We start from the raw sequence: 12,032 nt of genomic DNA, 5'->3' as shown, positions 1-12,032 counted from the left end.
CATGGTTCTATAATTCTATAACCTTTTAATGTACTTGGAAAGCTTATCATAATCAGCTATGAAGTCTTTTTAAAACTACTCTCACATCATTACTACCTAATCCTCCTTCACCAACCCACACATACTCAAATTTATACTCATATATACAATTAGAAGCCAAAAATATTGCTGAGTTTGTTTTTGTTCTGTTTTTTTATCCCTCATCAAACTTGGACGCAGAAATACTGAGAACTGTGGTATAGGGTGTGCTCACAAGAGCTGGAGGTTTCCCCTCTGATTTACACATAATCTTTGAACTATGTAAGCATTCTGTGTGTACATGAGTTAATTTTGATGTATGGTGTAAGATAATTGTCCAGTTTTATCATTTTGCATGTGGCTGTCCAGTTTTACCACCACCATTTACTGAAGGGACTCTTATTTTTCCATTGCATGATTTTTGTCATAAGTTAATTGGCCATAAAAGTGTAGGTTTATTTTATTTCTGGACTCTATTTTGTTCCATTGATTTGTGTGTCTGTGTCTGTGCCAATTTGTGATTGATATATCTTTGTATTATGGTTGAAAATCAGAGAGCTTGATACCCCCAACTTTGTTCTTTTTCTCAAGAATGTTTTCACTATTTGTGATCTTTTGTGATTCCATAAAAATTTAGAATTACTTGTTCTAGTTCTGTGAAATATGCCATTGAATTATTTATAAGGACTTAATTGAATCTGTAGATGCTATGGAAGTATGGACATTTGAACGATAGTGAATTATTTCAATCCATGAACACAGAATATATTTTAATTATGTGTCTCCTTTGATTTCATTCATGAGTGTCTTAAAAATTTTGGTATACAGTTTTTTCACTACATTAGTTATACTTATTCCTAGGTTTTTTATTTTTGTTACATTTGTAAATGGATTGTTTTCTTAATTTTTCTTTATGATGTTTTGTTACTAGTGCACAGAAACACAACAGATTTCTATATATTTAATTTTGCATGCCATAGCTTTATTTATTATTTTTTTAATTATTTATTTTATTGGCTGTGTTGGGTCTTTTTTGATGTGCATGGGCTTTCTTTTAGTTGTGATGAGTGGGGGCTACTCTTTGTTGTGGTGCACAGGCTCCTCATTGCAGTGGCTTCTCTTGTTGTGGAGCACAGGCTCTAGGTGCGTGGGCTTCAGTAGTTGCAGCACGTGGGCTCAATAGTTGTGGCTCACAGGCTCTAAAACACAGGCTCAATTGTTGTGGCACAGGGGCTTAGTTGCTCCATAGCATGTGGGATCTTCCTGGTGCAGGGATTGAATCCGTGTCCCCTGAATTTGAGGGCGGATTCTCAACCACTGTACCACCTAGGAAGCCCTGTATGCTACAGCTTTACTGAGTTTATTTATTAGTTCTAACAGTTTCTTTGATGGATTATTTAGGGTTTCCTTTTCTATATAAAGTATCATATAATATGCAAATTGTGACAATTTTATGTCTTCCTTTCCAAGTTGGATGCTCTTTAATCTCTTCTTCTTGTCTAATTGCTGTGGGTGGGATTTCCAATATTATGTGGAATGTAAGTGGTAAGAGTGGGCACCCTTGGCTTGTTCCTGAACTCAGAGAAAAAGCTTTTAGCTTTTAACAGTTGAGGATGATGGTAGCTATGGGATTGTCATATATGGCCTTTATTATGTTAAAGTACATTCCTTTGATACCTGGTTTTTGAAGTTTTTATCATAAATGAATGTTCTATCTTGTCAAAATTTTCCATGTCTATTGAAGATGATCATTTGATTTTTATCCTTCTTTTGTTAGTGTTGTTTCACTTTGATTGATTTGCAGATGTTGAACCATTTTTGCATCCTTGGAATAAACTCCACTTTATCATGGTGTATGATTCCTTCATGTATTGTTGGATTCGGTTTGCTGATATTTTATTGAGGATTTTTGTAAATGTTCGTTAGGTTTATTTTCTTGATATATCCTTATCTGATTTTGAAATCAGGATAATGCTAGCTTCATAAGTTGTGTTAAGGAAAATTTCCTCTTCAATTTTTTGGAAGAGTTTGAGAAAATACATATTAAATCTGTTTTGAATGTTTTATAGAATTTGCCAGTGAAGTCTTCTGGTCTTGAACTTTTCCTTGCTGGGAAATTTTTGATTACTGTTTCAATCTCCTTACCAGCAAGTGGTCTATTTAGATTTTCCTTTTCTTCATGATTCAGTTTTGAAAGACTGTATATTTCTAGGAATTTATCCATTTCATCTAGGTTGTCCAATTTTTATGGTGTATGATTATTTTAGTAGTTTCTTTTGATCCTTTGCATTTTTGTGATATCAGTTGTAACTTCTCCTCTTTCATTTCTGACTTTATGTATTTGAGTCCTCTCTTATCTTGGTTAGTCTCACTAATAGTTTGTTGATTTTGTTTACCTTTTTAAAGAACTGGCTCTGAGTTCCATCAAACTTTTCTATTTTTTTGTCTCTATTTTATTTATTACTACTCTGATATTTACTATTTCCTTTTTCAGCTAATTTTCTACTTATTCTTTTTCTAGTTCCTTTAGGTGTAAAATTAGATTGTTTATTTGGGATTCTTTGTTTATCTGTTTCTTGAGGTAGGCCTTTGCTAAGAACTTCCCTCTGAGAACTGCTTTTGCTGTGAATTTGATATGTTGTATTTCTGTTTTCATTTATCTCTCAGTATAATTTGATTTCCTCTTTGATTTCTTTGATAACCCCTTGGTTGTTCAGTAGCATCTTGTCTAATCTTCACATTTTTGTGGGTTTTATTTATTTATTTTTTCTTTTGTGATCAACTTCTAGTTTGATACCATTTTGGCCAGAGAAGATGCTTGATGTGATTTCAAACTTTTTGAGTTTTTTGAGATTTGTTTTCTGAACTAATGTGATCTGCCATATGCCCTTTTGAAAAATCTGTATTCTGCTGCTTTTGAATAAAATGTTCTGTATATATCTACTAAGCAATGTGATTTAATATATTATTTAACCCAGCAACTCCTTATTGATTATCTGTCTGGATGATACACCCATTGATGTAAGTGGGTATTAATGATTTTACTAATACTTTCACTTTCTCCAATTAAATCCATTAATATTTGCTTTATATATATCTTGGTATCCCTCTGTTGGGTGCATATATGTTTATAAATATTATACCTTCTTGCTGGATTGACCCCTTTATCATATTTTAATACCCTTTTTGTCTTTTATTATAGTTTTTGTTTTAAAGTCTATTCTGTCTGATATGAGTATAGTTACTCCAGCTTTCTTTTCATTTCCATTTGCTTATTTTTTTTTTCCATTCCTTCACTTTTAGTTTCTGTGTGTCCTTTCCTCTGAAGTGAGATCTTGTACGCTGATAGAACTGTTTATCCATTCAACCACTCTATGTCATTTGCTTGGTACATTTAGTACATTTATAGTAAATATTGCTAGTTATGGACATATTGCCATTTTTTAAATTGTTTTCTGCCTATTTTTATAGTTCCTCTCTCTTCCTTTCTTCTTCTCTTTCTCTTTTCCTTTGTGTTTTGGTAGTTTTCTTTCATCAAGTTTAGATTCCTTTCTCTCTCTCTCTTTTCTTTTTCTTTTTCTTTTTTTTTTTTTTTTGCGTGTGTGTGTGCATCTACTGTAAGTTTCTTTTTGTTTTTTCCCTTGTGGTTTCTGTGAGGTTCACATATAATATTCTATATAAACAATAGTCTAATTTGTTAGCACATTCCAAGGCTATCTTATTCACCCCCCCATTTTATGCTGTCAATGACATACTTTATATCTTTTTATTTTATGCATCCTTTTAACTAATTACAGTAAAACCTTGATTTGTGAGGATAATTCATTCTGGAAACATGCTTGTAATCCAAAGCACTTGTACATCAAAGCAAATTTCCCCATAAGAAAAAGTGGAAACTCAGATGATTCATTCCACAATGCAAAAATATTCATATAAAAATGATTACAATACTGTAATAGAATACAAAATAATGAAGAAAATACAAAATATGAAGAAAAATAAACAAATGAACCTGCACTTACCTTTTAAAACCTTTGTGGCTGGTGTGAGGGAGACAAGAGAGAGGAAGGTTATTGTGTAGGATGACTTTCACTATCACTAATGGAATCACTGCTACTATTGGCCCAATGGAATCTTTTCCTTTTCGTGCAAATTTAACAATGAACCTATCAATGACACTTGCTTTTGCCTCCTTTTGAGGATTTCAAGGAAATGTGACATTGCATTGTCATTAAACAGATTCATTGCTCACACTGCTACAGCCTTATTCAGGTGGTGCTTTTCTACAAAATTTTGCACTGTTTCCCACATTTTACAGATCTCCCTAATCTCATTTGAACTGAGGGATTCCTGCACCTTTTTCTCCTCCTCCTCTGCAGACGAGATCTCCTCCATAACCTCTTGCTGTTGCTGGTGATGCATATCCATCAGTTGGTCGGTGGTCAGCTCCATTGGCTCAGTTGTGATCCTGTGACTTTTGGCATCATGTACTACTTGTATTGCAAGACATTGCTCATTTATCAAGTTGAAATGCATTAGAAATGTTTGCTTGTCTTGAGGAACGCTCACAGAACAAGTTACTCACAATCCAAGGTTTTACTGTATTATAATTTGTTAATTTTACTACTATTGTCTTATAATCTTCATGCTTAATTTATAAGTGATTGAACCACTACTTTTATTGTATATTTGCCTTTTCCAGTGAGATGTTTTTGTATGTTTTCTTGTTAACAATTAGTACAGATTAAGAATCCCTTTAACTTATCTTGTAGGGCTGTTTTAGTGATTATAAATTTCTTTAGGTTTTGCTTATCTGGGAACATCTTTACTGCACCTTCAATTTTGAATGATAACCATTTTGGGTAAAAAATTCTGGGTTGAATTTTGTTTTTCTTTCAGCTCTTTGAATAAATCATGTCAATCCCTTCTGGCCTGTAAATTTTTGGCTGAAAAATCTGCTGAGAGACTTATGGGGTTTCCTCTGTACCAGCAAGTTGTTTTTCTCTTGCTGCTTTTAGGATTCTCTCTTTATCCTTAACTTTTACTGTTTCAATTATAATATGTCTTGGAGTGTGTCTCTTTGGTTTCTTTTAATTTGGCACTCTCTGGGCTTCCTGGATGTGGATTTCCATTTCCTTCCCCAGATTAGGGAAGTTTTCAGTCACTAATTTTTCAAATAATTTTTCTGGTCCTTTATTTTTCTCTTCACTTATGGGACCCCTACAATGTGAATGTTATTTTGATTGATGTCCCAAAACTCTCTTAAGTTGTCTTTGCCTTTTTTAAATTATGTTTTGCATTTTGTTGCTTTACCTGGTTGAGCTCCATTATTTTGTCTTCCAGATTGTGATTTGTTTTTCTACCTCATCCAGTCTGATATTGAACCCCTGTAGTGTATTTTTTCAGTTGAGTTATAACTTCTGTTTTGTCTTTCTTATATTTTCTGTCTCTCTGTTGAAATTCTCACTGTGTTCATTCATTCATCTCTCAAGTTTGGTGAGCATCTTTATGACCATTGTTTTGAATTCTTTACTAGGTGGATTTCTTATTGTTGTTTCATTTAGCTCTTTTTCTGAGGTTTTATCTTATTATTTTGACTGGAAGATATTCCTCTGCCTCCTCATTTTGCTTAATTCTCTGTCTGTTTCTATGTACTAAGTAAATCACTCAGTCTTGAGGTAGTGGCCTTATTTAGGGGATATCCTGTGAGGTTCAGAGCCACAATCCCACCTGGCCACCTGAGTGAGGCACTCAACAGGTGTCCTATTTGTGGGCTTTGTGTCCTCCTGCTGTGATGGGTCACAGATGCTGCTGAAGCATGCTAGTGATTTGGGCTGGCCCTAGACCAGCATCAAGGCCCACCCACAACTGTTGCATGTGCTGGTAGGCAGGGCTATCTCTCTGCTGACTCTGAGGTCCAGCTGAGGAGCAGGGTGGGTGGGGCTCTCAGAGGGGTGCACTCACACTAACAGGCTAAAGGGAGAATGTAAATGGTGCACCTAGTGCTGGTAATTAGCAGGTAGCCTAAGATAACAAAAATGGCACTTGCCAGTGTCTCTGTCCCCAGGGAGCTTCCCAACTGGTCCCTGCCCCTCCAGCAGACACTTCAAGACTAATAATGATGTTCCTTTCACCTGTAGTCCATGTGTTTTTTAATCCAGTGTTTTTGTGCTAGTTTTGAGTCAAGACACTCTGCATGCAGGCTCTTTATGAGTGGGTTTTCCATTCCCTTCAGTTGTATAGTTTTCCTAGATGTATTCCCAGTTGGTTTCCCAAGCCAGGTGTTTTGGGGGCTTGTCTCTCCTGCACAGGGTCTAGGGGTTGGGGAGCTTGATATGGAACCTGGATCCTTTGTTCCTTAGGGAAAAGATCCAACCATTTGTGATTCCTCTCGATTGTGGATCACTGAATGGAGTATGGCTTTTTCCTTGGCAAGATTGTCTCTGCCTCTCCTAAACATATTAGTGCCGTACTTTTCCCCCTTTATTGTGGAGGACTTGTTCATCCAGTTTTCAGGTCCCTTTCTGAGGGAATCATTCCATATTCTGTTGTAGATTTGTTGTGTCCACGGGAGGAGGTGAGTTTAGGATCTTCCTACGCTGCCATCTTAAATCCCCAAACTTGGAATATTTTTAACTTGGATCGTGTTTTGCTTTCAGAAATATCTATACTGTCAGGTGCTCTCATGCCTTTAATACAATTTTTTCCACTTAATTTGTTTTTAAGCATTAGAACTTATTTTATAAGTCAAGTGATCACATTGTCACCTTTTTTTTTTTTTTAATTTTGTTTAGTGAAAAGAGAGGATGATACTACTTGGAGAAAGTGATGAAATGCTACAGGAAGGCATTTAAAGATAAACATTGCTTCTGAAAATAAAGCTAGAGATCATTTCTAAGCTACTTTTGACTGCCAACCTAAATTTCAAATAGCTTTATGAGGCAGAAAAATTAGATTGCCTAAGAAGAGCAAACACACTAACTTCAAAATGAATAAGAACATATCAGTATATATCTCCACTCTGGTGTTGCAACAGAATGCTTTTTAAAATCTCACATTAGCTGGTTGTGAGGCTTTGTGCTATTTTCAATAGAATACAAAACCTTACAGGATTAAGAAGGCAATTACCTTATCAGATTGTTATACTGCTTTCTTTAAATTCCCCAAATCATTTTCATTATGAATCAGGAACTAATGTCTTTTTTGGAACTATCTGGCTTCCTAGAGGTTTAATTGAGCATCAGCTTGAGACCAAATGAGTTACTCAGCAACACGTAACCATCAAGCAGTTAATGCATGCCACACCTGGGTCAAACCTCATGGAGGAAGATAGAAGGCATCCTAACTCCTGAGGAGGCTGAAGGATGCATTTGGAATTAAATATAATCCTTTTAATACCATGAAATCTATCAAGGTACTTATCAAGCAGAGCACAAACACATTTAATGTGATATATAAAATAACACCTGAAGCAGCATTTAGAATATATTCTTCAAACAGCCTTAGGATTTATAGCATACCTTCTGTAAGATTTCATATCATAGTATCTATGCATGATTTGTGTGGGCCCTTCAACTTCAGGAGGTATGCTTTCTGCACATGAATTTTCCCCACCACATTCCTAAGTTGTCATCCATTCTCTGCCTAAAAACTAATCATAAATAGTAATGAAAGTAGCCAGTTTCACATTTGGGCAAGTTAAACTTAAAGTTCTTTCTCTTCCTTTCTTTCATATAACTTTCCAAAATTATACATATACTTTTTTGGGTAAAATCACCTTATTAAAATATTTATGCTTAAGTAGATAGAAAATTTCAGGAAGGCAGAGCTGTGGTAAGATCAATTCAAACTCTACCCCTGATGGTCTAGCACAATGTCTGGTATGTAGCAGAAATCCAGTAAGCAACCTATGAGATGATACCTGTTTGTAAGTTCACCAGTTAGTCCTAATTTTATTTTTGAAAACTTTGAAAACAAGTCTCTCTATTGTGGTAGCAGTTTGAATGAAGGCATTGTGAAAGAGTCAGTTGACCTTTCTCTGTATTACTTAGGACTAGGTTTGTCTTTCACAGAAAACTTAAAATAGCAATAGCATACAAGAGACAGAAGGTAATTTCTGTCTTGAGAAGTTCCCTGGAAGTGCTCAGTCAGGGACTGACACCTGTTGTCTCATAGTTCCACTCTTGTGTCTCATGGAAGCCATCACAGGAGCTTCTCTTCTAAATTCCCCTTATGGACACATTTATTGACACAAGCTTCAGCTATCTTGTTTATGTTGTAGCCACCAGAAAAAAGAATCATTCTTTCCTCTTTAGTAGTGTTATACTCCCCAAATTTTAAGCAGACATATGGATGAGAAGAGCACCGATAATATTCTCAGGTGTACCTTGGAGGTGGATGTGTCCATGGGACTAGATTTTGGTCCCTAAGATGTCCATGAAGGTGATATGTGCAAATTCTGGGAATTTTCCTGAATGGAGAATCACATTCTTCTAATTTTCTTTCTTACTTCTTGATAGCTAGAGTGATGACGTGAAGGTTGGAGCTGAAGCAGGTCTTGGGGGCATCTGTGGTCACTTAACAAAAGACATCTGAATGTCTGATCCATTAGAAAGAAGAGGCATGATTCCACAGAGCACACCAGCACTGAGACCACCATCTCCAGAATTTGACATGAGACAAAAGTCAGTTTCTGGGACATAGGGTTAAGATGGAGGAGGAGGAGGACCTGCACTCACTCCCTCTTGCAAGAGCACCAGAATTACAACTAAATGCTGAACAATCATTGACAGAAAGACACTGGTACTCACTAAAAAAGACACCCAATATCCAGAGACAAAGGAGAAGCCACAAGAGATGGTAGGAGGGGTGCAATCGTGTTAAAATCAAATCCCATAAATGCTGGGTGGGTGACTAACAAACTGGGGAACAGTTATACCACAGAAGTTCACCCACTAAAGTGAGGGTTCTGAGCCCCACATTAGGCTTCCCAATCTGGGAGTCCAGCAATGGGAGGAGGAATCCCCAGATAATCAGACTTTGAAAGCCAGCAGGATTTGATTGCAGGACCTCCACAGGACTGGGGGAAACAGAGACTCCACTCTTGGAGGACACACAAGAAAGTGTGCTCACCAGGACCCAGAGGGAAGGGGCAGTGACCCCATAGGAGACTGAACCAGACCTACCTGCTGGTGTTGGAGGGTTAACTGCGGAGGTGGGGGGTGGTTGTGGCTTGCTGAGGAGACAGGGGTGCTGGTGGCGGGGGTTCTGGGAGGTGCTCGTTGGTGTGAGCCCTCCCAGAGTCCACCATTGGCCCCATCGGGGAGTGTGTGGGCTCCAGTGCTAAGTATCCTCAGGCCAAACAACCAACAAGGTGTGAACACAGCCCCACCCATTAGCAGACAAGCAGATTAAAGTTTTACTGAGCTCCACCTAGCCAGCCAAACCCACCACCAGTCCCTCCCATTAGGAAGCACCCATGAGCCTCCTAGTTAGCTTCCTCCACAACAGGGCAGACAGCAGTATCAAGCAGTATCAGCAGTATTTCATCTTGGGGAACTGAAAACCACAGCCACAGAAAGATAGAGAAAATGAAAAAGCAGAGGACTTTGTACCAGATTAAGCGACAGGATAAGACCCCAGAAAAACAATTAAATGAAGAGGAGATAGGCACCCTTCCAGAAAAAGAATTCAGAATAATGATGGTGAAGATGATCCAGGACTTTTAAAAAAGACTGGATGCAAAGATTGAAAAGTTTACCAAAGATCTAGAAGAATTAAAGAGCAAACAAACAGAGATATGCAACACAACTGAAATGAAAAATACACTAGAAGGAACCAATAGCAGGTTAACTGAGGCAGAAGAGCAAGTAAGTGACCTGGAAGACCGAATGGTGATAATCACTGATGTGGAAAGGAATAAAAAAAAAAAAAAAGAATGAAAAGAACTGAATACAGCCTAAGATACCTCTGGGACAATGTTAAACACACCAACGTTTACATTATAGGCATCCCAGAAGGAGAAGAGAGAGAGAAAGGACCTGAGAAAATATTGAAAGTGATTATAGTCAAAAACTTCCCTAACATGGAAAAGAAAATAGCTACCCAAGTCCAGCAAGTGAGTCCCAGGCAGAATAAACCCAAGGAGAAACACACCAAGACATATAGTAGTCAAGTTGACAAAAATTAAAGTCTGAGAAAAATTATTAAAAGCAACAAGGGGGTGACGGCCTCTGTGCGCTCTGGGGGGCGGGGTGGCGCCGAGGCTCTCTGACCTCCCCCCACCTCCCGGGTGGCAGGAGGCAGGCGGCATTGTGCACAGGCGTGCCCGGTGGAGTTCCCCATGTGGGACAGCCAGAGGGGGTTTGGCAGAGGGAGGGTCATGCTGAGACAGCCTCCAGCTTCCCTGGGGCTGAGCAGTGGTGGCTAAGGAGCCGGTGGCAGGCAGAATGGCGGCAGCCACTGAGGAGGCATGAGCCCTGGCCGGGCCCCCCCACCCCGCCCCATGCTGGACCATGTACTCAGCCCACAGGCTCCTGGTGCCTGCATCTGGCTTGGCTTCCCGTGGTCTTGGCATGTTTGTGTGGATGAACGTGGAACCTTGCTCTGTGGTCATGTTCCCCTGGCACTCCTTAGTCCCCTTCCTGGCTCCCAGCAAAGAAAAAAAATAAAGCAACAAGGGAAGAATGACAAATAACCTACTAGGGAACTCCCATAAGATTAATAGCTGATTTCTCAGCAGAAACTCTGCAAGCCAGAAGGGAGTGGCACAATATATTTAAAGTGATGAAAGGGAAGAACCTACAACCAAGAATACTCTACCCAGCAAGGATCTCATTCAGATTCGATGGAGAAATCAAAAGTGTTACAGACAAGCAACAGCTAAGAGAATTCAGCACCACCAAACCAGCCCTACAACAAATGCTAAAGGAAATTCTCTAGGCGGGAAACATAAGAGAAGGAAAGGACCTACAAAAACAAAAACAAAACAATTAAGAAAATGGTAATAAGAACACTCATATCAATAATTACCTTGAATGTAAATGGACTAAATGCACCAACCAAAAGACACAGACTGGCTGAATGGATACAAAAACAAGACCCATATATATGCCATCTACAAGAGACCCACTTCAGACCTAGGGACACATACAGACTGAACATGAGGGAATGGAAAAGATATTCCATGCAAGTGGAAATCAAAAGAAAGCTGGAGTAGCGATACTCATATCAGATAAAATAGACTTTAAAATAAAAAATGTTACAAGAGACAAGGAAGGACATTACATAAAGATCAAGGGATCCATCCAAGAAGAAGAGATAACAATTATAAATATATATGCACCCAATATAGGAGCACCTCAATACATAAGGCAAATGCTAACGAAGGATGAAATACAAAGCAGAAATAGAGACACAGATGTAGGGAACAAACACATGAACACCAAGTGGGGAAAGCAGGGAGGGTTGGGGGTGGGGAATGAATTGGGAGATTGGGATACCAAATTGTACACTCTAAATATATGCTGTTTTTTATCTGTTAACTGTATGTCAATAAAAGTTCTAAAAAAAAAAGTCAATTTCTGTGTAGTTCACAGAGGCTTTCTCTCTCTTGTAACCAAAATCTAATCCAAACTAATAAATTACCATGTTCCTAGATCTCTCATCCCAGGATGGTTAAGCCTCTATCACTTTTGTAAATGTCTCATTTCCTTTTAAAACTTATGTTCACACCAAAACCTGAAGACAAATGTTAATTCTAGCTATGTGTGCAGTCATTAAAATAAGTACTCATAACTTTGGAAAATATTGTTTTGCCTGGGACCTGTCAGGCCAGAGACTAAAGGAGCTGTATATAAACAGAACACTCAAATTGGGCAATTTTTTTCTCAAGGTGATATGAGTTAACAAGTCAGTAACTGCTTTACATGCAAATGGAAGTTGAACAAGTAAGTAAATTGATAGTGGATGGCGAGAGTCAGAGAAGAAAGTTACAGATGAGCAAGATGGCAAAG

The 12,032-nt window shown here is 38.0% G+C and overlaps 1 pseudogene; it reads right to left on the bottom strand.

Moving 5' to 3' along the window:
- Window positions 1–10,633, bottom strand: part of LOC130848494 (ATP synthase mitochondrial F1 complex assembly factor 1-like) — a 137,858-nt pseudogene extending 127,225 nt beyond the window's left edge.
- Window positions 10,634–12,032: the final 1,399 nt, after the last annotated feature.

The sequence above is a fragment of the Hippopotamus amphibius genome, chromosome 3 (assembly GCF_030028045.1).
Source record: "Hippopotamus amphibius kiboko isolate mHipAmp2 chromosome 3, mHipAmp2.hap2, whole genome shotgun sequence".
Classification (NCBI taxonomy): Eukaryota; Metazoa; Chordata; class Mammalia; order Artiodactyla; family Hippopotamidae; genus Hippopotamus; species Hippopotamus amphibius.
The sequence above is the reverse complement of the archived record's forward strand: the minus strand, read 5'-3'. Positions and strand labels throughout refer to the sequence as shown.